A 24,785-nucleotide genomic window follows, 5' to 3' on the forward strand; every position below is an offset into this window, starting at 1 on the left:
ATCTCCTGCTCTGAACTCCCACATCCCTTTCCCTATTCCTTCATTATAAACCTTAATCCTTTCTTTTACTGGTACAAAATAATACCTACTCATTATAACAAGTCAACAATACAGGGGTATATAAGGAAAAAGTTAATGTTTTCCCCGTTCTCCCTCTACTATTTCTTCCTTGCCCCCATATCTCCTTTGCTAACCAATGTTTTGTTTTGTCTGCATTTTCCAATGCATTTCTTTATGCCCATTCTAATATATTCATTCATATAGTCATGTAAAAAGGAGTTTTTCTTCTACTTTTTAAATGAGATCATTCCATTTACACCCAATTTGCTTTTTTTAACTTAACAATTAACAACTGGTCATCTTCTTATGCCAACTCACATACACCTAATTGATTTTAATGTCTTTATAATGTTCCACATTTATTTATCCCTTTCCTTGTTTTTGCTCTGCAATGATCATCTTTGTACACATATCCGTATTTACCGGTGCTTTTGTTTCCATAGGATGGTGACAAACATGTAATTTCTGGGTCAAGGGGTACGGCATATTAATTTTAGTGGTTATTAGTAGATAACTTTCCAGATAGGATGTAGTGATGTATCTCATCAGTCAAGTATGTGAGTGCCTGTTTCTTCATACCCTTTCAAACGTTTAGATGTTAAATGTAAATATTTTACATTTTTCCCTGTCAGGTGATAAATGGCATTTTACTGTTTTAATTTCATTTCCCTAATTATCATTGGGTTTGAGAATCTTTTTATATTTTTTGGCCATTTGCATCTCTTTTTCTATGAATTCCTTGTTCAAATCCTTTGCCCATTTTTCTATTGTATCCTTTAACATTTAATGCTCGATATTACAGTAATTTCTGTACTTGTCCAACATCCCCCATAATAATAGCTAATATTTGTATAGCATGTAAAGCACTTTTCACATACATTAGCTTATGATTCTGTGAGGAATGTTTTATTATGCATAGTTTTAGGACTTGTTCAAGATACTTAGGTTATTATTGGTAAGACCCAGGGTTCAAAATTCCTTCCACAGCACCAGAGGAAGGACCCATGGGTGACTTTTCTCTCCCATTTGGTGGCTCACACAGTCCCTCTGCAAAGTGAATGGTTGCAGAATGGGTAGAGAGACATATGGATGGATGGACTGACAGATCAAAGGATGGAAGGATGGATGGACGGATGTATGGGTCCATCAAAGGATGGCTGGACAAATATAGATAGAGGGTTGGATCAACTTCCTAATAATAATCCTCCCCAATGGAAGTCTTCCAGTCATCTGCTCAAGAATGCCCTTCTCATTCTTTATCGTCATTACCAGCCACAGTCTTTCAAAGGTATTTGACCTTGCTTTATTCATTGACTTCCCCTCTTATAGTGACCATCTCTGCCTCAGACATGAAACGCAGTCCCTCACCTCAGATAAATAACATTTAAAACGTGCCACGGAAGGGTGGGGGCATAAGTCAGGGGTTACCCCAGGGGGCAGTTGGCAATGTCTGGAGGCATTTTTGGTCGTCACAACCAGGGTAAGAGATGCTACTAGCCTCTCCTGCATAAAGGCCAAGAATGCTGCTAAACATCCTATAGTGCACAGGACAGTCCCTACAGCAAAGAATTATCTGGCCCGAAATGTCAATAGTGCCCTGTTGAGAAATCCTGGCTTAAAGTCATAGTGAACCCATTAGAAGGAACTTTATGGAAAGGAAGAATATAGGATTTGCAGACTTGAGGGACCTGGCTTCGAGTGTTAGGCTGCCTGTATATGAGCTGTATGATATTAGACAAGTTATTTAGCCTCTATAATCCTCAGTTTTCTCAAATGTAAAATGGGGATAATCTTAACTTCCTTTGAAAGTTATTGTGAAGATAAAGCAGAATGATGTATGTAAAAGGGGTCCAGGTAACTATAGGAGATGGTAATTATCATGAGGAAGCATTTGGGAAAGTGCCCTTATTTGTCTGGGCATTTGTTTAAGGGAGCTTAGCCCACACTGTCTCGGTTCTGGACTGACTATGTGCAGGGTCTTTGGATGTGAAAGTTCAGGTGCTTCTGGTTTGGAGTCCACATGACTAGCTGAATGCTAATCTCCCCATGTCCTTGTTTGCTCCTCTGGAAATTTTGTGGGTGGACAGCTAATCAATGAGGGGAAATGATGACTCCTGCACTGTGCACATACTAACTGGCAGCCCTGAAGCTGAGACCAGGACTTGGGAACGTGTTTTTACTCTTGGAGGAAGACTGGGAAGGGAACCGTGATGGAATTCCTAATCCTGGGCCTGGTTGGCTGGGAGCAAGGTCTTATAGATTTGGGGCATCAAAAAAGGGAACAAAAGAAAGAAGGAGAAAGGAGGTATAGTGCCAAAATTAGGGACTGGAAAATCAAGGAAAGGAAAAGAAAAAAGAAATGGGGAGGAGTTTCTGAGAAATTTTGGAGACTGGAACAGATGCCTGAGGAGGAATTTTACACTCTTGGCTTTGAGATGGGCAAAGGATTTTTCTTATCAACCCTACTGTGTCATCCCAATTCTAACCTCAGCCTCCACTCTGACCACATGTCCTAACCCAGACTGCAAACTCTGCTTTGTCCCAACCCAGGCTCTATCTCTGTCCTCTCCTCTTATCACTTGACTGGATGACCCAACCCTTTCTTCATCCCTACTTCTCTGATTAGAATCCCATCCACCATCCTTGGCTCAGTTCACCATGTTGATTTTTGATAGGGAAAGGAAAAAGAAAAGAAAAGGGCAGAAGAGAGGGGTTGGTCCCTTTTGAACCCTGGGGGGCCAGAATCCCCAGTCTGCTTATAGCTTATTCTGCCCCAAGGACAAGAAGTATAGCCCTTCCCTTAATATTTTGGGGCTACAACCAGCCTTTGCACAAATACACAGGTTCTGTTTTGAAGCATAAACAGTGGTTCACGAACATCTTTTACACTTGGTGGAATTCATAGCTTGGATGTGATGTGCATTCTGCCCAGGATTCAGGTTCTAAACCAGACTCTTGTGTCTTCCCAGCATGAGTTTCCCAAATCCATTGGACTTCTTGTCTTTCTGGAGCTCTTGGGCTCGGGCTGCCCTGATTTCAGTAAGAAGCAACTCTGAGGGTGGAGGAGAACAGAAAGTGAAGGATGTCAGGATACCTTGTAAGATGATTCAGACCCTGAGTTCTGGGAAGGAGGAACCCAGGCATATTCCTTTATCAGTGTTTCTCGCTCAGCGGTGGCAGTAGGCAGGGTGGAGGGACACAGACCGCTTGTCTCTCCATTTGGGACCAGTCCCTCAGGGGAGCTTAGGCTGACTCCAGCCTGGCGGGGTGGGGAGGGGATGGCGGGGGCCGGGGGTGGCAGCTGTGGGCTGCACCGAAGCCTGTCAGGGAGGAATGATTAATGAACAGCCGCACCAGCTGAGGCTAACCTTTGGAGAGCTGAGCAGGACATCTGCAGAACTGTCAGCGCTCTGACAAGGACAGAGCTGAACAACCAATTATGCCGCCATCACTAAGGTGGGCTGTCACTTTAATCCCAGCCATTCACTTAGGCAAGGACAGGGAAATTTCTCCTCTGCAAAGTCATGTGCCTTGGCCACCTTAACCATTTCAGAACAGGGCAGAGACCCTCGCTGGGAGCTGCTCAAGTTAAGCCTCCTGACAAGTCTCGCCCCTTCCAGGCTGTTCCCTGGCCTCCAGTCCCTCTTTCCTACTGGCCGTGGGAGTAAATTCCAAAAGCACATGAATGGCCACTTCATTCTGCTGCCTCTCATTGCTTGTGGCATAAAGTCTGCATCTCTTAACCTGGAATTCAAAGCTTTTCAGCCCATTTGTTCACTCAATAATTTATCTGATGAACAATTACATATTGAGCATTTGGTGTGTAATAGGCATTCTGCTAATTACTAGGCAGAGTTTTTAAATATGAGAGAGTTCTTACCCTTTAGAAACTTGTGATCTCAGAGTCAAGGCAGAAAAGTAAGTCCCAGAGTATAGTGTTTAAGATCTTGTATAGAAGTAGTAAAGAAAGCAGTGGAAAGGCAGAGGAGGACATCAAAACCAGATTGGTAGGGCATGGGAGGGGCAGGGCCCAGGGATAATCTTTGGGTTTGATCTAACATGTGCAAAAGGAGGTTCAAAGGCGCAGAGGTAAAAAAAATTCATGAATTCCAGCAATGGCAAGTAATCCCATGTGTCGGAAGTATCAGGTATGAGAAGTGGCTAATAAGACTGGAAAGGTGGGGACTAGGTGGTGAAGAGCCTTGAAAAACAGATGAAGTTATTTGGATTTTATCCTATTTCATAGAAAGGAATAGACTTGGGATATGCCCCACCAACTTACCTTTTTGACATCTTCTGAAACTCTATCTTGCCACGTATCTTGAATTCCAGCCAGACTAACTTTTTTGCTACTCCCTGAATATTCCTTGCCATAGTTTTGCACTTCCATGTTTTTGCTCCCGCTGTTCTCTCAATCTGGAATGTCCCTCCCCAATTCTTTGCTGAAAGTTAGCAATTGTGTGTGGCTTCTAAAAACAGAGACCCAAAATAAGAGTAACTTAAGCAAGAGAGAGGTTTGTTTTATTTTCATGTAGCATGAAGTTCAGGGAAAAGTGGTTCAGCACAGAAGAGTAGTTACACAGCGTCATCAGGGACCCAGGCTCCATCTGTCTTTTCTGCTCCACCGTCCTTATGTGGCTTCTGTCCTCAAAGTCACCTCGTGGTCATAAGATGGTTGCTAGAGCTGCAGCCATCACATCCCCATCCCAGAAAAGAAAGAATGGGAGAAAGGCAAAGAGAATGTGCTTTTCGACTAAGCCCCCTTTGAAGAGCTTTTCTGGAAGCCTCACCTAAGACTTCTGCTTTTATTTCAGTGAACACATAGATTGGCAAAAGAAACTGGGAAATGTGTGTGTGTGTATGTGTGTGTGTGTGTGTGTGTGTGTGTGTGTGTGTGTGTGTGTTTAATAGAAGTGCTCATTATACCCAAAAATCAAGGTTCTGCTAATAAGGAAGAAGAAGGGAATGGAGTTTAAGTAGGCAACTAACAACCTCTACAAAAAGCACCTGAATCTGTCCCACAGGAGAGACAGATATGAAGGAGATTAGGGGTTCAAGGATGGGGAAGTCATGGTGTAAAAGGTGTAGAGAACACCAAAAACAGAACAATGAGGATAAGTCTAAATAATTGCTGAAAGTCTAGGTATTCCTGCATTTCTAATGTTTACCTTAAAAGAAAAATTTACATGAAATTAATCTGTTTCTAAAACCCTAGCTGGTTTTTTAAACAATGACGAAGCATGAGGGTGGAAGAGGGGAGTAACAGTGTGTGTAACTACTTATCTTAAATAGATGCCAAAAGATTCTAATCCACTCTTGATTCTTATGATTAGAAAAATGTAAGTTAAGAACTATTTTTTAAAACTGGAAAGGTTACTAATAGTGGAATTATAGTCAACATTTATATTCTAATACATCAGAGAAGATAAATCCAAAGAAAGAAGACTCCATCTACCAAAAAAAGATAGTTAATAACAAGGTAACAAGAAAAAGACAAAATAGACAAGTTATTTCAATGTGTATAAATGTATGAAATTCTCCTATTAAAATATAGACTCTCAGATTGAATCAAAAATAACATTAAATTATATTCTATTTACAAAAGAATCAACTAAAACAAAGGAAAAAATAAAAAGTAAAGAAATGGGCAAAAGTGCATCAGGCAAATAAATGCAAAGAAAAAACAAATAAGGGACCACAGCATTAACCAGGAAAGAATAATTCAGCACAATAAAGAATTAAACTAAAAAAGGAGGTCGTGTTTCATGCACAGGGACTCCAGGTTTTAGCCTGAGTAGGACTCAGAAATCTCTAAGCATTTCTGCTGGGATGCCAGAAATCTATGTGAACAGATGCTGAAGGGCCTTCTAGGAGAGAACTCAAGCTTTATCTCCCGAAGGGTTGAGATATAACTGGGTATGTCTTGTGAAATGATGGGCCTTCTTGTGCCAAAATTCATTTTGCTTGGGATCTTAGGAGACAGTCTTAGGGACAAATAAACCAAGTGCAATGAATGTTACCTGGAAAAGAAATTGTGGTCACTGGAAGGGGGACCAACAGAGATAGCTAATAAGCCAGTAGTGGTATCTATTATTGGGATTTGACTTTTGGCCCATTCTCTGTTCTTTTTTTTTTTTTTAATTGGAGAAGATGCAGGTTTATGGAAAAATCATGCACAGAATACAGAGTTTCCATATACCACCTGTTTTGGTTTGCCAATGCTGCCATTTTGCAAAACACCAGAAATGGATTGGCTTTAAAAAGGGGGCTTATTTGGTTGCATAGTTACAGTCTTAAGGCCATAAAGTGTCCAAGGTAAGGCATCAACAATAAGGCACCTTCACTGAATGATGGCCAATGGCATCCGGAAAACCTCTGGTAGCTGGGAAGGCAAGTGGCTGGAGTCTGAGGATCCCGGGTTGTGTTCCAGCTCCTCTCTCAGCTCCTGTGAGATCTTCAAAATGTTGCTCTTGGGATGTTTTGTCCTCTCTTGGCTTCTCCAGAGAAAACTCTGGGCTACCATCTCCAAAGCATCAGCAAATGTCTGCTTTCAACAGCCATTTCCAAAATGTCTCTCTGAGCTGCAGCAGCCAGCTCCTTCTGTCTGAGCTCTTATATAGGACTCCAGTGATTAAATCAAAGACCCATGCTGAGTGGGCAGGGCCACATTTCCATGGAAACATCCAATCAAGAGGTCACACCCTAATCAAAGTTGTCTCTCACAATTGGATGGGTCACATCTCCATGGAAACACTCAATCAAAAGGTTCCAACCCAATCCAACACTAATACATCTGCCCCCACAAGGCTGCACCAAAGAACATGGCATTTTGGGGGACATAATACATCCAAATCAGCACCACCCCATTAATAACACCTTGCATTAGTGTGGTACATTTATTATAATTGAAGAAAGCACATTTTTATAATTGTACTATTAACTACAGTCCATGGTTTACCTTAAGAGTCACTGTTTTCTAAACTTTTTTTTTTCTTTCCTAAAAATGTGGTTAAAAGTAAGGAGCTAGCAATATGTCCTTGAGAGCCTTAACACAGTGTATTGCAAAAAGTGGAGAGAGTTATCCATTCACTTCTACCTTGCATTTGGCACCAAGCAACTTGATTGGTGTTTTAGAAATATACATATATATCACTCTTGCAATATGAAGCAAGCCAGACTGGAGTTAGGGAAAGTAGGCATTTAGAAGCAATAATAGTAGTCTGAGAGAGAAATGCAATTTGGTCAAAAGGGGCCTGATATTTTGTCATCGGTGGACAACAAGAAATAGATGTGCTTAACAAAACATGTTTGTACTCCATGGATGCCTACAAATGGGCAGCAGAACTTTTACACATGGCCATGGATGGAGTAACTGAAACCAGACTTACCCTTCCACTGTAAACAAGTAGAAAACTAGACAAAGAACATGAAATAACTGTTTTCAAACAGTTGGACAACAAGAAGTGAAGGACTGTGATCCTTAGAAGAAGGGGACACTCAAAGTGAGCTCTACAGTTTCTTCAGCTTTCTCTTTGGAGGACTTTATGGACACTGGCCCAGGGAAAGGGAACTCAAATCTTTCTGACTTGAGCAGACAGACATCAGAGTTAGGGGAGCCTGGAATAGCTGTAATTTGCAGGGAAGAATACAAGAGAAGAGAAAGCCACACAGAAAAAGATCTCCAAAAATCTGCACAGTGTTCTTCTTAAGTTGATTGCTACCTATGTATAAGTGAAACTCCACAAGGCCAGACAAAGAATGACCACATGGTTGTAACTGAACAATTCCCAGAGCTCACACAAGGGTGGAAGAAGTTAGAGTTCTGACCTTCCAGGAAGGAGAGGCCTTGCAAATATCCAGGACATTCAGTAGAGACTTCAGAAAGACTTGCCTTAATAACAGGGCTAAAGTAGCCCAAGAATAAAGTCCTAACAAAGTTTAAAACTTGAAAGGATCAGATTGATTTCTCTGCCTGCCAGAACAAAGTTTGACACTCCTTAAAGGATGACAACAAAATCCAAAACTCAAAAACATAGCACTTACAGTATCTAGCTTGCAAGAAAAAATTACTTGTCATGCTAAGAACCAGGGTAATGTGACCCATAACCATGACAAATCAATCATTATAAACAGAACTGGAAATGACAGAGATAATGGAATTAGCTGACAAGAATTAAAAATTGCTATTATGAATATGCTAAAAGATTTAAAGAAAAACATGAGCATCGTGAGGAGAGAAATAGAAAATTAAAAATAAAGAACCAAATAGAACTTCTGGAGATGTAAAATACAATATCTAAAATGAAATGTTGATTACATGAGATTAACAGAAGACTAGACACTGCAGAAGAAAAAAATAAAAAAACAGTGAACTTGAAGACATAGCCCTAGAAACCATCCAAATAGAAGCATAGGAAAAAAAAAAAAAGACTGAAAAAAAATTGAACAGATCATCAGTGACCTGTGGGACAGCATAAAGCTTAACATTATGAAATGAGAAAGGGGGAAACAGAAAAATATTTGAAGAAATAGTAGATTAAAATTTTCCAAATTTGATGAAAATTCTAAACTCACTGATACAAGCAGCTCAATGACTCTTACTTAGGATAAACACAAAGAAAACCACACTAAGTCACATTATAATTGAATTTCTAAAGGCCAGTAATCAAGAGAAAATCTTAACGCATCCAGAGGATAAAATATGTTACATACAACTGAACACATACAAGAATTTTCATAAACTTCTCTTCAGAAACTATACAAACCAGAAGACAATGGAGTGACATTTAAACATGTTGAATCAATTACCCAATCAAACAAACAAAAACAACTTATCAACCTAGAAATCTATATCCAGTGGAAATAGCCTTCAAAAACAAAGGTGAAATAAAAGCTTTCTCACAGAAACAAAAGCTGAGAGAAGTTGTGGCCCTCATAAATATTAAAGAAAGCTCTTTAAGCTAAAGAAAAATGAGACCAAATGGATATACACAAAAGAATGAAGAGTGCTAGAAACACTTACTACATGAGTAAATATAAACTACTTTTTCTATCACTTTTAATTTCCTTAAAGATGAGTGCCTGTTTAAAGGAAAAATAATACAGGGTATTATGGGAGTTAGAAAATATATAGAAACATAGTGTAAAGCAATAACAGCACAAAGAATGGGAGGAAGGAAATGGAAATATACTGTTGTAAGGTTTTTATATTACCCATAAAATAGTAATATTTTACTATTTATTCCAGTGGTATTACTGGAAGGTAAACTGTTGCATACTGTAAACCCAACTCTAGAGCAGCCATTGCAAAAGTAAACAAATAGGGATAGCTAGTAAGCCAGTAGTGTAGATAAAATGGAATATTAAAAAAGACTCTATCCAAAAGAAGGCAGGGAAAGAGGGAGTTAGGAAGAAAGAATAGAAGGGACAAATAGAAAACTAAAGCAAAATGGTAGACTTAAATCTGACCATATCAATAATTATGTGAAAGTGTAAATAGTTTAAATACTCTAATTAAAAAGCAGAGATTGTCATATTGGATTAAAAAAAAAAAGCAGGGCACAACTATGTGCTGTCTACAAGAAATCCACTTTAAACATGAAGACACTACTAGGTTAAAATTGAAACAATGCAAAAAGATACACCATGCAAACACTAATTAAAAGAAAGGTAGAGTGGATATATTAATGTAAGACAAAGGAAATTTCAGAAGAAGGAATGCTATTAGAGATATTCACAATGATAATGAGTCAATTCATCAAAAAGACGTAATAATACTAAATGTATCAAATAGCAGAGCTCCAAAATATGAAGCAAAAACTGACAGAAATAGACATATGCACAATTAGCATGGGAGATTTCAACATTCCTTTCTAGAAATTGCTAGAACAAGTAGTTAGAAGATAAATTGTATAGAAGACATCAACAGCACTATCAACCAACTTGACCTAATTAGCATTTATAGAAAATGTCACTCAAGAACAGAAAAAATGCACAGGGGGCAAGATAGACCTTATTCAGGGCTATATAAAAAATGTCTCATTACATTTAAAAGCATTGAATCATGCAGAGTGTATTTTCTAAACAAAACACAATTAAATTAAAAACCAATAACAAAAAGATATCTGGAAACTCCTCAAATATTTGGAAATTAAACAGCATACTTCTAAATAACCTATAGAGCAAAGAAAAAAGTCACAAAGAAAATTAGAAAATTATTCTTTTGAACTGAATGAATATGAAAACATGACTTGTCAAAATTTATGGGATGCAGCTAAAGTAGTGCTTAGAGAGAAATTTATAGCTTTAAATGCTTTTATTAGAAAAGAAGAAAGGTTTCATCTCAATTATCTAATTTCAATCTAAACAAAAGAAAAGCAAATTAAAACTAGCATAAGCAGAAGTAAGGAAATAATGAAGAAAAGAGTGGAATCAATGAAATAGAAAATAAACAGTAGAGAAAAATCAATGAAACCAAAAGCTGGTTCTTCAAAAAGATCAACAAAATTCATAAACCTCTAGCTAGACTAATCACAAATAAAAGAGCAAAGACACAAATAACCAATATCAGGAATTAAAGAGAGCATGCCTACAAATCTACAGATATTAAAGGGATAATAAGAGATTTCAACAATTTTATATCAATAAATTCAACCACTTAGATGAAAGACATAAATTTTAAAAACTGACTGAAGAAGAAATAGAAAATTGGAATCGCGCTATATATTTATGTAAGAAATAAAATTCATCATTAAAAATCTTCCTACAAACTCCAAGTCTTGATGTCTTCAGTGATGAATTCTACCAACAACCCTAAACAAACCCAGAAAAGAGAGGCAGCATTTCCTTGATACTGAAAACAGACAAGGACAATATGAGACAAGTAAACTATAGACCAATGTTATTCATTAACCTAGAAAAAGGGCAGTGGTACCAGGTAGACATGTATGATGAGAAATTATGGTACCAGAAGAAAAGGAACTTGTAAGTGGATGCCTGGTAAAGCTGAGATGGCATTCCATGGGAGTGAATTTGTTAATAGGCTCGTGTGCATTCCTCCCCACCACTCAAGTACTCTAGATACAACAGAATGAGACTTTGAGAAAGTCTATAGACAGCGTAAGTGGGTGGGAACAAGACCTAGTGAAATTGTGGTGTCATCTTCCCACATGCTAATAAGATCTGGAAAACATGGATTTTATTGATGGAATGTATACATAACAATGAAAATATAATTTCAAGAACTGTTAGGCACGAAATAATTTTGCACACAAAAATATAAAATAAAAGCTATTAGAAATATAACAGTAAATAATCAAAAATACAAGTGTGGTGAGATTTCTATATTCCTCCTTTTATTTATTTATTTTTATTCATAACTTGGTGAACTTTTCTGTCTATACATGGTCTTGAATTCAGCTCAGAAATTTTTCCTTTTTTTCTTCTTCCCTTTTTAAAAACGTTTGTGTTTGATTATTGCTTCTTTCACAGACATTCTATAAATCTTAGAAATATCTTTATTTTTCAATTGGATTTTTTTTTTTTTGGCTTCCATATGTCTTTTTTCCATTGCTTTATTCTTGCCTTTTTCTTTTATTTAGTAGTTTTTTTTTAAACTCTCTTCCTCAATTCCCCCACATTAGCAATTCTTTTCTTGTTATTTTTAGTATTATTATTAATTCATTAACAGTTCTGTTCTACAAGCCTTTGTAATCTATCCTTCACTCAAGCCAGAAGCATGCGTGCAATCTTTGATTTTTTCCTTATCTATTCCTCCTCCCATTTTCAATGTATCACCACAAGTCCTGTAGATTCGATCTTTAAAAAACATCTTGAAGCCCCCTTATCTCTATTCTCACCACCACTCTCTTTGTTTGGATCCTCATTAACTCTCTTCCAAATAATTGCAAAAGCTTTTTACCACTAGCCTGTTAGCCTGATTCCTGAGCTAACCTAAAAGGCTCCTTATGATTTTGCTTTTATCTGCTCTCCAGAGGCATCTCTTAGACCTTCTCCTCTTGGGTGAAAGTAGTTCGGTTCCTGAATGGGTCAGGCTTCCTCACATCTTGGTGATTTTGCATCTCCTGCTTAGAAGTTACTTATTACACCCCCTTGGCAAGCTCTTATTCATCCCTCGGACTCAACTGAGATCACCTCCACTGGGAAGTCTTCTCTCACACCTGTGGCTCTTCCTAGTATGTATCAGGGGTCCCTCGTCTTTGTCCCACAGCTCCCTACATTTTCCTTTACCACAACCCCTGTCACACTCTACTGGAATCCTCACCTTACTTGTCTATATCGGCCCAGCCCCAGATCGTGAACTTCTTGTAAACAGGAATTGTCTTATTTATCTTTATTTCCCTAGCCCCAGCCCAGGGTGTCACCGAAAGTATTTTTCAATGGATGAAAAATTGAGAGAGATTATCCTAATTCCAACTCTGAGATGGACAGTGCTCATACACATCCTTTGTTTAGTGCTGCTTCAATCCGGTCTCCAGAGACTGATGCAAGGAACAGAAAAAGTCAGCCACTAAACAAAGCTGTGTCTCCAGCTCTTATGAGCTGGTTTGGCACACAGTAAGCACTGAACAAATATTTCTTGAGTTGTATTTGGCTGATATATATTATTCTGTCCTAAAATGGGACAAGAAAGGGACTGGAAGTCAATGATGAAAGACTACTAAACTGCATCCAAATCAGTCTCCACAGGGGTTGTATGGTTTTTGTGATAGGAGGGCAAGTGAGAAGACTACTGAATAGAATAAACCCAATGCTGCTGAATGGGTGATCACAACAAAATACCAGGGATTTAACAAGAAACCATCTTCTGTGGGGAATTTCTGAAGTTGGCCAAATGTAGTGTGACATACAGCAACACAGCAATCTCCTGCCCATTCATGGGGACATCCAGGAAACAGAAATTAGATTAAGAGTGAAATCATGTCTGCAGGACAACTATGCAGCGAGAGTTCCAAAGGGTGGGGGTGGCTTGATATTGCCAGTCAGTAGTGACCATAATCAAGAGGATAATTTTGGGCAATCCCAGAGGAGACTGAGGCAGATGCAGCAGGATGGTGCTGCCTTCCTCGGGCAAAGCCTGTGCACCGAGCTGGACCAGGGTAGCAGCCGGTGCTGGACCATGGTCAAGGGTAAGAGGAAAATCTAAGATCTGATGAATGATTGTGCAGGAGGGAGCAAGAAATTATAACCAATAAATCTTTTCGTGAACTCCCCTGATTTGTCCTAGGCCCTCCCTGCTGAAATCTCACATTACAGAAGAAATTTACTTTACCTTGCCTTTCGGCTCAATTTTAATTTGACAATTTTACTGAGCACTTCCTTTCTGCTGGTAATTGTTGTAAGGATCAAGGATCCAGAGAAGAACCAGGTACACTCGCAGCCTTTATGGCGATCTCTGTGTTTTGGGGTGGTAGGGGAACAGAGAGAGCAGGGCTGGACCGCCTCACAGGCTAAAGCAGGCAGGACTGCCCTGCAGAGAAGGCAGAGCCTGGCTGGGCGGACAGCTCAACTTTAGGCAGTAAAGGGCTGGGCAAGTCCCAAGGAGGCTGGAACCCCAGGAGAAGGGCTGTCTGAGGCGGTGGGTGGAAGACGGACATTTGGCAGCTCTGAGAACAAGAACCAGGCAACCTGAAATGGGTTAAAAAAAATAAAAAATAAAAAATAAAAAAGGAAAGGCAGTTGGGGGGGTGGTGAGGGAGTGGCGAGAAAGCAAAGACCTAAAAATAACCCAAAAGTGGACCCAGAGAGGAGCAGGGTTACTCTCATAGCTTTTTTGACCCCTGTATCCCCAGACAGTGTTTCTACAGCAAGTATTAAGTCATCCTCACCTGGCTTTTGTCCTGGTGTAATGGGGAGACAGATAATAATTACCCAAGGGCAAGATGCTGTGTGAGAGAAAAGCACAGGGTGCTATCTCGGGGCAGAGGAGGAGGCGTCAGGGCAGGCTTGGTAGAAGTGACGGCATTTGACTGAAGCTCCCGGAAGGGTCAGGGCAACCCAGGACTTGGCACATCCCCTGGAGAAACTGCCCTTCTCATCACCGGCTGCCTGAGTGACTGGCGGTTCCGCTTTCGCTCGTTTCCTGAAATTCCGTCTCCACCAACTGTTCCGGGGCTGGAACATTGAGATTCTGAGAAGCAGTGGGCCTATTGGAATGCAGAGGAGGCTGCCTGCCTGCCATCTCCTCTTCTTTCCTTGGGCTGCGTTCCCAGGAAAGGCGCAAACTTTCTCTGCGTCTCCTGGGTGGAACATTTGAATTCCCCTGGGAAACCCCACTAATTCAAAACCCAGTGATTCAGAATTTGTGATCGTTGGAATAGGAGCTTGGATTAACTTTCTCCTTGAACTATTTATGAAGGAAGGATTTTCTAATTGCATAAATAGAGTAATTACTATATCTTGGTAATGTTGGCTTTAGAAACTCTTTCAAAGACTTTAGGAGAAATCAGAGGCACAGAAGAAATCTCAGGTCATTCAGTTCAATCACAGGGAAGTGGTTCAGTTTCCAGCCTCTGCTGGCATGATTACATACTGCCATACGATGGGGAGCTCACCACCTCCTGAGATAGCTGCTCCCATCTTATAGCAGGTCTATTAAAATGGTCTTCCATATACTGAAATCTGTCAATCATTGGTTATATTTCTGGCTTTTGGAACTGCACAGAAAGAGTTTGTGCCACAAGACTGCCCATCAGAGACCTGCAGATAGACTTTCCAAGTCTTCTCTTTTCTGATTATGTGCACAGAAAATAATTTTGAGGCTTTAAAACTATCTCTCCGGGGAGATTCTGGACTCTCTGAGTAAGAAGCTGCAGTGGGCTTCCCTCCTGGGGATGGAAGTGGACGGCAGCTGCGATGTCCTGGCCTGGAAGCCTTCGGCCAGTGAAGGGTCAGGAGACATGAGGGGCCTCAAGGCTAACTGGGTCTTGAAACCAGCCCCTTGGGGTTGGGGAGGCAGCTCCCCAGCTGAGGTGTGAGGGCAGAGGGCTCTAGCACAGGTGCTCCTGCAGGACGGTGACCCTGGGGACCAGGGACCAGGCAGTTGTATTCACACAGCACACTTTTTCTCTCCCACCCACTGTCTCCCTGGACCCTCACTCTTTCTTTTATTCATGCTCTTCTTCTCTTAGTTTCATCACAATTTTTTGGCTTCTGTCCCCACCCCTGCCTCTCTCATGTCTCTTTCAGCCTGTCTCTTTCTCTTTGTTTCCTATTCCTTCTATCTCACTCCTTTTCTCTGTTTTTGTGGTTCTCTCCCCTTCTCCTGTCCTTTCTGCCTCTATCCCTGCCTCCGTGCCCCTCTCTCCTGGTCTATTATATATTCAAAGAGAATACATCAAATATACAAACCACACTCAACTAAAGCTAGTGGTGATTCGGGCTTCATTTATCTGTTACCGTGAGTGCTTTTTGTGGGTCAGTGACACTTCCTTGAAAGAAAATTCTATTCCCTGCTTCTGAGTGATGGTCTCTGCATCCATTTTGGGGTAGTTGCGAACAGGTGATTTTTGCAGCGGGCAAACAGGATACATAGATGAAACTCCAGAATCACAAATACAAAATCATTTGCTTCAGGAATTATTTAAATAGCCAGTGCATTTACAATGTGTTTCAGTTTACGAAGATTAGCTTCACAAGCACCCTCCCAGTGACATCCCTGTTACGTACGGTGAGTTCATATCTGAGTCTTTAATAAATAAAGAAAATAACAGCAATATGTTTGAAAGCCTAACCGAGCCCATTTCTCCGGAGGAGGCAAAATCTCTCTTTGAAGGCAGCTTGGCAGAGTGGAAAGAACTCAGATTTTTAATCCTGGCTCCTCAAACCTCTAGTTCTGAGACCCTGGGCAAGTTGTTTAGTGACTCTGAGCCTCTGTTTTCTCATATGTAAAGTGGGGAGAATAAAATGCCTGGCATGTCTCTTGTAGGAATAAATGAGTTGACATTTGTAGCTCATGACCTTTGAAGCTGGTAGAATTACGTGAGAGTTGAAAAGCAAGTGTATCTGGGATCTTTCTTGGCATTTTCTGATCTCACTTAACAAAACCATAAAGATTTGGAGACTGGATTTAGAAAGACCAAGGACTATTCGCATCCTACCAGAAGAGTCATCATTTCTGGAATCAGCTTAAAGGGAAACTTCTTTGCAACTAACTTGTGAGGAAACTGCTGTATACCCCACTATTGTTAGTTAATTAAGAATATTTGAAATGGTATGTTTGGAAGAACTGTGTTCCTTAGAGGCAATAGTTTGGTATGAATTTAAATTTGGAAATTTTTAGGCTCCATATCAGAAGCAAGTTGCATCCAGTGATATATCGGAGGAGGCAAATTTCAATAACTGATAGGAAAAGCAAAAACTTGAATTGATTCATGCCAATAAATAGGAAAGTAAGAAAAGGTGAAGACATAATTAACCAGAGAGAAATTTATAGGATTGAAGGAAATCCACTATGCAGAATGGGCTTTGATCTAGAAGCCATGTGGCTACGAGGTATTTTATCAGTTTCTGCCCCAATGGATGAAGCAGGTGCTCCTCTCTCTGCAGACTCTGGGGACTAAGAGATGGAGAGGCCAGAACCTGAGTGACAAGAGAGGGCCAGCGGGGTTCAGAGGACTCTCCCAGAGAGTGTTTAGGGAGAAAACCGTAGGGGCCATAAGTTGAGTCCATGAAGTAAGGTAAGTGCTAAGGATCAATGAAATGCACTTTACTCAGTTCTGGGAATAAATCCAGACCAGATTGGTTTAAATAGTCATGGATACTAGTTAATGATTAGCAACAAAAGAACAGAAGGAATGCTTACTAATTTCATTCACTTCTACTGTAAACATGCTAAAAAAAGAAGTTTAAAAAGACACAGTTCAAGTTGCTGTTTCCAATCCCTCAACTTATATTCTCTTTTCAATCCATGCCAATTGAATCCCTGTCTGGTCTTTCCTCCAAGACAGCTTGTCAGGGTCACTAATGACAGCCATGTTGCTAAATCCAGTGGCCACTACTCAAGTCTTGTCTTGCTCGACCTGTCAGCAATATTTAGCATAGTTGACTACCAAGTCCTTTTTTGTATGTTTAACTTTATTTTGAAAATTTCCAAACATTTGCTAGAATACTACCATGAACACCCATATATCCTTCATCTGGAGCCACCAATTGTTAATATTTTACCCCAATTACTTCTCTCCATAAAAACAAACATATTATTGTTGTTATTTTTGCTAAACCATTTAAAGATATGTTGCAGACATCATGGCCCTTTACTTCTAAATACTTACATGTGTATTTTCTAAGAATGAGTATATATATCACTGGCTGAAAAAGTAGCCCATATTCTAAATTCCCCCATTGTCTCAATAATTGTCTTATAGAGCAACCACAAAGAAATTTCCAATTCAAGATCCAACCCATGATCGTGCATTGCATTTAGTTGTCATGTCGTTTTGGTTCCCTTTCATCTGAAACAGTCCCTCAGCCTTTCTTCGTCTTTCATGACGCTGACATTTTTGAAGAGTACAGAACAGTTGTTCTGCAGAATGTCTGATGCTTCCTCATGATTAGATTCAGATTATCCACTTTTGGCAGGAATACTACGTAAGTCATGTTGTGTTCTTCTCAGTGCATCGCATAACGAGGCCCTGATGTTGCTTTGTCCCATCATTGATGATGTTAACTTTGATGGCTTGGTTAAGATGGAATCCACCAGATTTCCCTGCCATAAAGGGATTTTCCCCTTTTGTATTTAATAAATGATCTGTGAGGAGATACTCTGATCAGGATTACCAAAGGCCTTTACCCAAAGATTTTTAGATCCATTAATGATTGTTACCCGAATCAATTATTGCAAAATGTTGAATTTTTCACTCTATCATTCCCTCTCTACTTATTAGTTGGCATTTTGCTGTAAGAAAGACTTTTCCTTTCTCCCCCACTTTATGTATTTGGTTGGCTGGTTGTTTTGTATCAATAGGACTCATGGATTCTTTTATTGCTCAATGTGTTATAATCCATTACTGTTATTATTTATTTTAATGCTTAAATTATCCCCACTTTGGCCAGTGGAAGCTCTCTCAAGTTGGGTCCTGTTTCTCTTTTGTCATACCCCCATCATGTTGCTTATTGACCACTTTCTTACTCTTTGGCTCAAGATGTTCCAGGCTCACCTTGTGCTTTCCCTGCCTCAGCCCTGGGATCAGCCTTTTCTCTAAAGAGCCCATGTCCCTTTTAGTAGGCACTAGTATTTAGAAACCAAGCCACTGGCGCTAGTTATGCTCATTGTTACTGGGGTCACTTTCTCCTTTTTAGGTTACTTCTTCTCTGGAGAACTGTGATATTACACTCCATTTTTCTTCCTACCTTACTTAACATACCTTCACAATCTTCTTTGTCCTCTTATCCTCTTTAATCAGCCTCTAAATGTTTAGGCACCCCAAGTTTCAGTCTAAGTCTCCTCTTCTCTTGGATAAGATGATAAAATCAATTATTAAAATGCACATATATTTAGTGAATACCTGTGACACAGAAGAAAGAACTCAGATTAGGTGGCTGAAGTCCTGGGTTCCAGCCCACCTACTCTACTTACAGATTGTATGGTCTAGGGCAAGTCTCTTGTGCAAAAGTCTTATTGTTCATATATAAAAAAGGGAATAATAGATGAGATAATATACGCAAAAGTGCTTTGTAAACATTAAAGTACTGCAAATAACAGTCATGAAACTCAATTGTGCTAAAATGTGCCCACATCACACAGTTATTAAATGAGATAATACGTGTAAAGTGCTTAGAACAGTGCCTGACATGTAGTGTCATATATGTGTCTATCATTATTATTATAATTATATTGTTATTATTTTTGTTATTACAACTGGTTGCTTAGCTTATATGCACTCTTTCCTCTAAGCATTACAAAACTAATCTTCCCAATTCAAGGTAAGCCTTGTCATTTCCAGATTTAAGTGTAGTGGAGTCAAGATTCTTTCCCTCCCTTTTCCTTCCTCCCAATGATCTTGGTTGGGAGAGTGCAGTGGAGAGATGGTGATTAAATATAGTCAGAGGGAGTCAGATCCGGAAGCTTCCCTCTGTCTTGCTGACCCCCGTTGTGAGGGGGCTCCTCCCCTCTTCCCTCCTGCACTCTGGATGCAAGCTTTCAAGCAGGACCCACCCCCACTCCACCTACTAACTGATGATGGCTTCAGGGCATCAGTGGTGCCCAGATCACTCCTCCCTCTCCTCTGGCTTCCTTTGGATCTGCCAACCCTCTCGTAGAAACTTTGGTGCTCCTCTTGGGGACCACAGAATCTTTAGTCTGAGCTCCTTTCACCACGTGGGGAAGCACGGGATGCTGTGATGCAGGCTTTGAACTCATCTGTCCAGGCACGTCAGACAGGCATTGCTAGTCCACCACCCAGGCCATGCTGAACCCTGAACTCCCCTAAGAATCTTCTCATCTCTCCAGGCTATGCCTTGGGAAGCCAGGTTATTGGCCCCTTCTCTGAGACTTCATTTTCTCCTCCCAATCTGATTTTTCTATCAGGTTTCTGACATTCCAGCTGCACTCCCACCCCCACCGAGGACTCAGCCCCAGGAAATGGAAGGGAAAGGCCCCTTCTCAACAATGTCTAAGCTCTAGACATATCCCCTCGTATTCTCCATCCTTCCATCTTGTTCTTCTATCATCATCATCATGTATTCTTCCCTACAATATGGTTTGGGGTATAGTATTCTCTGATATTCAAAACCAAACTTTTAGAATAAAAACAAACAAAACTAAAACCACCTTTCCCCAAAACTCAGCTTTCAAGATTGAAAACTTTAGTTTTTAACACATTCCTTCAGTATAGTTTTACAAATATCTCCTTAGAACCTCACAAGCTAAGGAACAGACTCTTTGTTCTAGGCTATACCCACCTTCCCTCTGAGAGCAGCTGCATTAGTGGTGGGAGAAATGGTAATGGGTACAAGGAAACATGGAGAAATGCAAACCGTTTTTTCAAAATATTCCACTTACCATATTTTTTTTTTCTGGGACAATAACTTTGACTTCTCAGGCTGGTCAGGAGGGTCTAATCTGTATCATCCTATATCAACTGGTATCAACCTCATCAACTCATATCAGCTTTGGGCACCCCTGAGTGAACTCCTTGACTCTGGGGTACACCTGGAGTGGGTTTGGGAATGTCTTTAACACAGTTCCTGAAACAGTGCTATCTTTTATATTTGATGTGGAAGGGAAGCCACAAGTACCCACTTGTGGAGCAGAGCCCACCCAACATGAACCAGTCTGGGGCTACAGGGTGAGCTTTGTCATCTAGGGAAGCCTTCCTGGAGGTGAGTTGAAAGGCAAGTCTTGGAAAATGTAATAGACCTATGGATGTGGGAGCAGTATACACAAGGGGCAGGGTATTCTGGGCCAGCAAGCACTTTTGGTCTTGTTGTAGCAAAACTGGCAGATTAGGCTGTAAAATGAAAATGCCCATAGGCTGAGGAACCACACTGGATGAAGGCCTTGAATGCCAAGCTGCAATATCAGGTCTGTGTAGTGTGTTTAGTGACACAGAATATCTGAGGTTGTCCTCTGGGACTCTAGTTCCCACACGTCAGCATAGCATTAAGACTTGTTTCAATCATAGCTTTTAGAGCAGGTAACTGTCTTATTTTATAAGCTAGGGCATGCCAGGGCCCACACTGAACACAGTGCCCTGTGGACCAGTCTACCCACTGTTCCCAGCTAAGGCAGGATGAAGCCATTGCTAGTCCAATGTCTTGGGTTTGGTTCAGGATCACTTTCATTTCTCACCTGGATTAATGTACCAACCTCCTCATTGGTCTCTCAGCTTCTACTCTTGTTCCCTCTACAATCCATTCTTCTCAGAGTAGCTATGGACATCTATTTGAAAATGTGGTCAGATCTTTTCATTCCCCTGTCTAAAAACCTTCAATCGTTTCCCATTTTCCTGCGAATAAAATCCAGATATACCCTCATTGCTCTGTAAGTCCCTACCTGTTCTAGGCCCATTCTACCTCCCCAACCTTACCTCATTCCTCTCTCCTCTTTCACGCTGCTCTAGCCTCTCTGGCCCACTTCCTGTCCCTCCAATGAACCAAGCTCGTTCCTGCTTTATATCCTCTGTACTGGCTATTCCCTTTGCCTGGAATTCTCCTCCTCTAAGTCTAAAATGACCAGCTCCTTCTCATCCTCCAGGCCTCATCTCAAATGTCATTGACTTTTCTCACTGCACTCTATATCACCTATCATCTTTTCCCACATCAAGCTCTATTTCTTTATTTTATTTTATTTTTGTTGAATAATTCTATCTGAAATTACTGCATTTGTTTATAATATTTTGTCCACCTTTCCTCCTACTAGAAGGTAAGTCCTGGGGGGTGGGAACTGATTTGCTTTGTTCATTACAGCACCCTCAGCATCTGGAGTAGTTGCTGGCATATAAGAGGGACTCAGTAACATTCTTCAATGTTGTATAAGCTCCAAACTAATCCGCGCCTCATTGTTGACCAAGGATAACAAGACAAAGCTCTGTTCCTCTTCTGTCCCATCCTCACATCCTGTAGCAAGAGATCCTTGGAGACAAAAGGACTTTTAGCCATAGTCTAGTCCAATGGCTCTTCATCTTGTTTTTAAGCTGTTGAAGTTGTTTTTGTTGCTTACACAAAAGGCCAGTTCATAAAACCAATAAAGAGGAACTGCTCATAAGAGCCAAGTTTCTCACTGTCAGTGAAAGAATTTACAAATAAGCAAGGGAGGAAGGCTAGAATGAATCCCGTGGTATCAGTATAAACTCATGTTTATTTATATAGATATATAGATAAAGAAATAAATATAGATGTGTGTATATACACACATATATAGCTCTGTATGCTGAGAGGTCTCAGAAGCAGTGACACTCCAATAGCAAAGAGTATATCTGGTTCCCAGATCTTGGGTTGTAAATAGCATTCTTATTTAAAAGGAACTAGGGCTCCTTGGAGAAATGGCCGATTCTGGAATGGGGCAGGAAATATAGAAGATGAGCCTGGGGCATTGTAGTAACAGAAAGTGAGAATTGCTAAAAAATAATAAAGAAGACAGGGAGGGAAGGAGGGAGGGAGGGAGGAAGGGAGAATAGATATATAAGAAAAAAAGATGGACATATGTCAAAAGAACATAGAACCAACTAAAAGCTCCCAAAGGTCAGAGCTGGAACAATTTGAGCAAATAAAGTAGCATTGGATTATGACCCAAACTGTAAAATAAATATTCCTGAGTCCATCCTGATATAAATAAATGATTGAATACATAAATAAATGGGGTAGAAGAGACAAATTCCCATGCGGATGCATCTATTTGACAGACCTGGAGCAGCTAATGTCTGCTTCTAAGGTTCACTACGGATGCAAGGAGAAGGATCCTCACGCTTTCTGTCTGTCTGATTGTGGCAGCCAAGACTGAATGGGGAAATACAGGAAGTACTGAAAACATGGGGAGGGAGAGAGAATTTTTTGCAACTCAGAAATAACCTTGTGAACAGCAAAGAGCCTTTTTACTCCACAAAAGGAATCTTAAAGTTTGAATTTACATGAGAAGTGTTGCAAAGTTATTTTCCCTACCCCCTTGCCTTCTGGTTGATTCCACTTAAAAAGTTTAAAGCTTTAACAGTTTTAAAAAGTTATAAAAAAAAAAAAAAAACTTGATTGAAAACAAGCCAGTGGATCTTCTGTTTGGTCCTAGAAAAAAGAATTCCCATGCAGAAGGATTCCAAATAATTTATGCGGGTATTCATTCTCAGGGAGGAGGAGCATAACTTCCCATTCCTTAAGTATGGGCAGTGTATCATGACTTCCTTCCAAAAGGAGGTAAATGAGTAAACTTTACAGTCAGGGAACCTGACAAACTACCTCAGCCAGGTGATCAAGGCAAACATCAATATTGATAAGGCATGTTGATATGATGTGATGAAAATTGCACTTTACCTCTGTGATCTTTCTCCCCAAAACTCATAAATACACTCTAATCATGAAAAAAAATCTGAACTATTCCAATACTACAGTATACTGGACCAGCCCTCCTCAAAACTGTCAAGGTCATAAAAAACAAGGAAAGCCTGAGAAACTGCCACAGCCAAGAGGAGCCTAAGGAGATGTGACATCTAAATGTAATATGGCCCTGGATGGGATCCTGGAACAGGAAAGAGACATTAGATAAAATCTAAAGAATTTAAATACATTATGGTCTTTAGTTAATAATAACATATCAATATTAATTCATTCATTATAATCAATGTATCATACTAATGTAAGAGGTTAATAATAGGGAAAACTAGGTTTAGTATATATGAGAACTCTTCTATTTTCACTATTTTTCTAAACTGTTCTCTAAAACTGCTTTAAAATTAAAAGTTTATTTTAAAAAACTCATTTAATGGTATTTTCAAAATAAGAGAATTTTATTGGGTAAAAATAATATTTCTATCTTTTTAAATGAAAAACTAATTAAGGAACCTGAGATTCCCCAGCATAGCCATTAAATGGTGAAACTAGGATAAGAATTCAAGTTGTTTTGTTCTTTATTAATACTATAACTTATTGAGTACTAAGTCCCAGGCACTGTTTGGAGTGCTTTATAGACTTGTAATCCTCACAGCTCCCACTTCAGGTAGTTAGTGATATTATTATCCTCATTTTGCCAGTGAGAAACCTGAGGTTTAGAAAAGTATAACTTGCCTGGGGTCACTCAACTAACAAGAATTGGAGATGATTCTCACACTCAAGATTATTTGATGCTAAAGCCCAAGCTCTTTCAGTAACACTGCACAGCCAGTTTGTGAAGAATGGGGAGTTGTGCTTCCCCTCCTTGAGGAAAGAAGTATCTATATAAATTATTTGGAATTTTTCTCTATAGGAGATTGTCTCTTTTCCCCCATTTATGTATTTATTCAACTATTTATTTGTATGAATATGGACTCAGGGACATTTATTTTACATTTTTGTTTATAATCCAATACTATTTTATTTATTTTTTGCTCAAATTGTTCCAGCTTTGGCCATTGGGGAGCTCTTGTGTGCCTTTGATATGCCACCATCAATGTGTGTGTATGTGTATTGTTTTTGTTTGTTTGTTTGTTTTTTAGCACTTTCTTAGTTTTTGGGACTATGAGATGCTCCAGGCTTATTTTATATTTCCTGTCCCAGCCCAAAATCAGCCATTTCCCCAAGAGTCCCTTGGAAAATGATTTTAGAAACCAAAATCTTGGAATGCGATCTTTGAATGAGGTGTGTTCTTGCTACCGGTGGGTCCTTGCTTCTAGGCCCTCTCAGGTAACAGAGCAAGGAAATGTATGTGCATCTCCTTGCCCTTGTATATACACATATATAAAAATATTTCTACAAATAACCATCTTGTGCTGGTTTGAAGCTATGATGAACCCTAGAAAATGTCAGGTTCTTTTAATCCATTCCAGTGGGTACAGACCTATTGTGGGTGGGACTTTTTTTTTTTTTTTTTTAAATTCAGTTTTATTGAAATACATTCACACACCATACAATCATCCATGGTATACAATCCACTGTCCACAGTATGATAACATAGTTATGCGTTCATCACCACAATCTATCTCTGAACATTTTCCTTGCATCAGAAAGAACCAGAACAAGAATAAAAAATAAAAGTGAAAAAAGAACACCCAAATCATCCCCCCATCCCACCCCATTTGTCCTTC

At 39.8% G+C, this 24,785-nt stretch overlaps 1 non-coding gene across 1 annotated transcript; it reads left to right on the forward strand.

Annotated features, from left to right (window-relative positions):
- The first annotated feature begins 22,404 nt into the window (after positions 1–22,404).
- On the forward strand, positions 22,405–22,535 carry LOC119528365. Its single transcript, XR_005215669.1, has one exon. It is a non-coding gene; the product is annotated as a small nucleolar RNA SNORA31 (small nucleolar RNA).
- Positions 22,536–24,785: the final 2,250 nt, after the last annotated feature.

This window comes from Choloepus didactylus, chromosome 2 (assembly GCF_015220235.1).
Source record: "Choloepus didactylus isolate mChoDid1 chromosome 2, mChoDid1.pri, whole genome shotgun sequence".
NCBI classification, from domain to species: domain Eukaryota; kingdom Metazoa; phylum Chordata; class Mammalia; order Pilosa; family Megalonychidae; genus Choloepus; species Choloepus didactylus.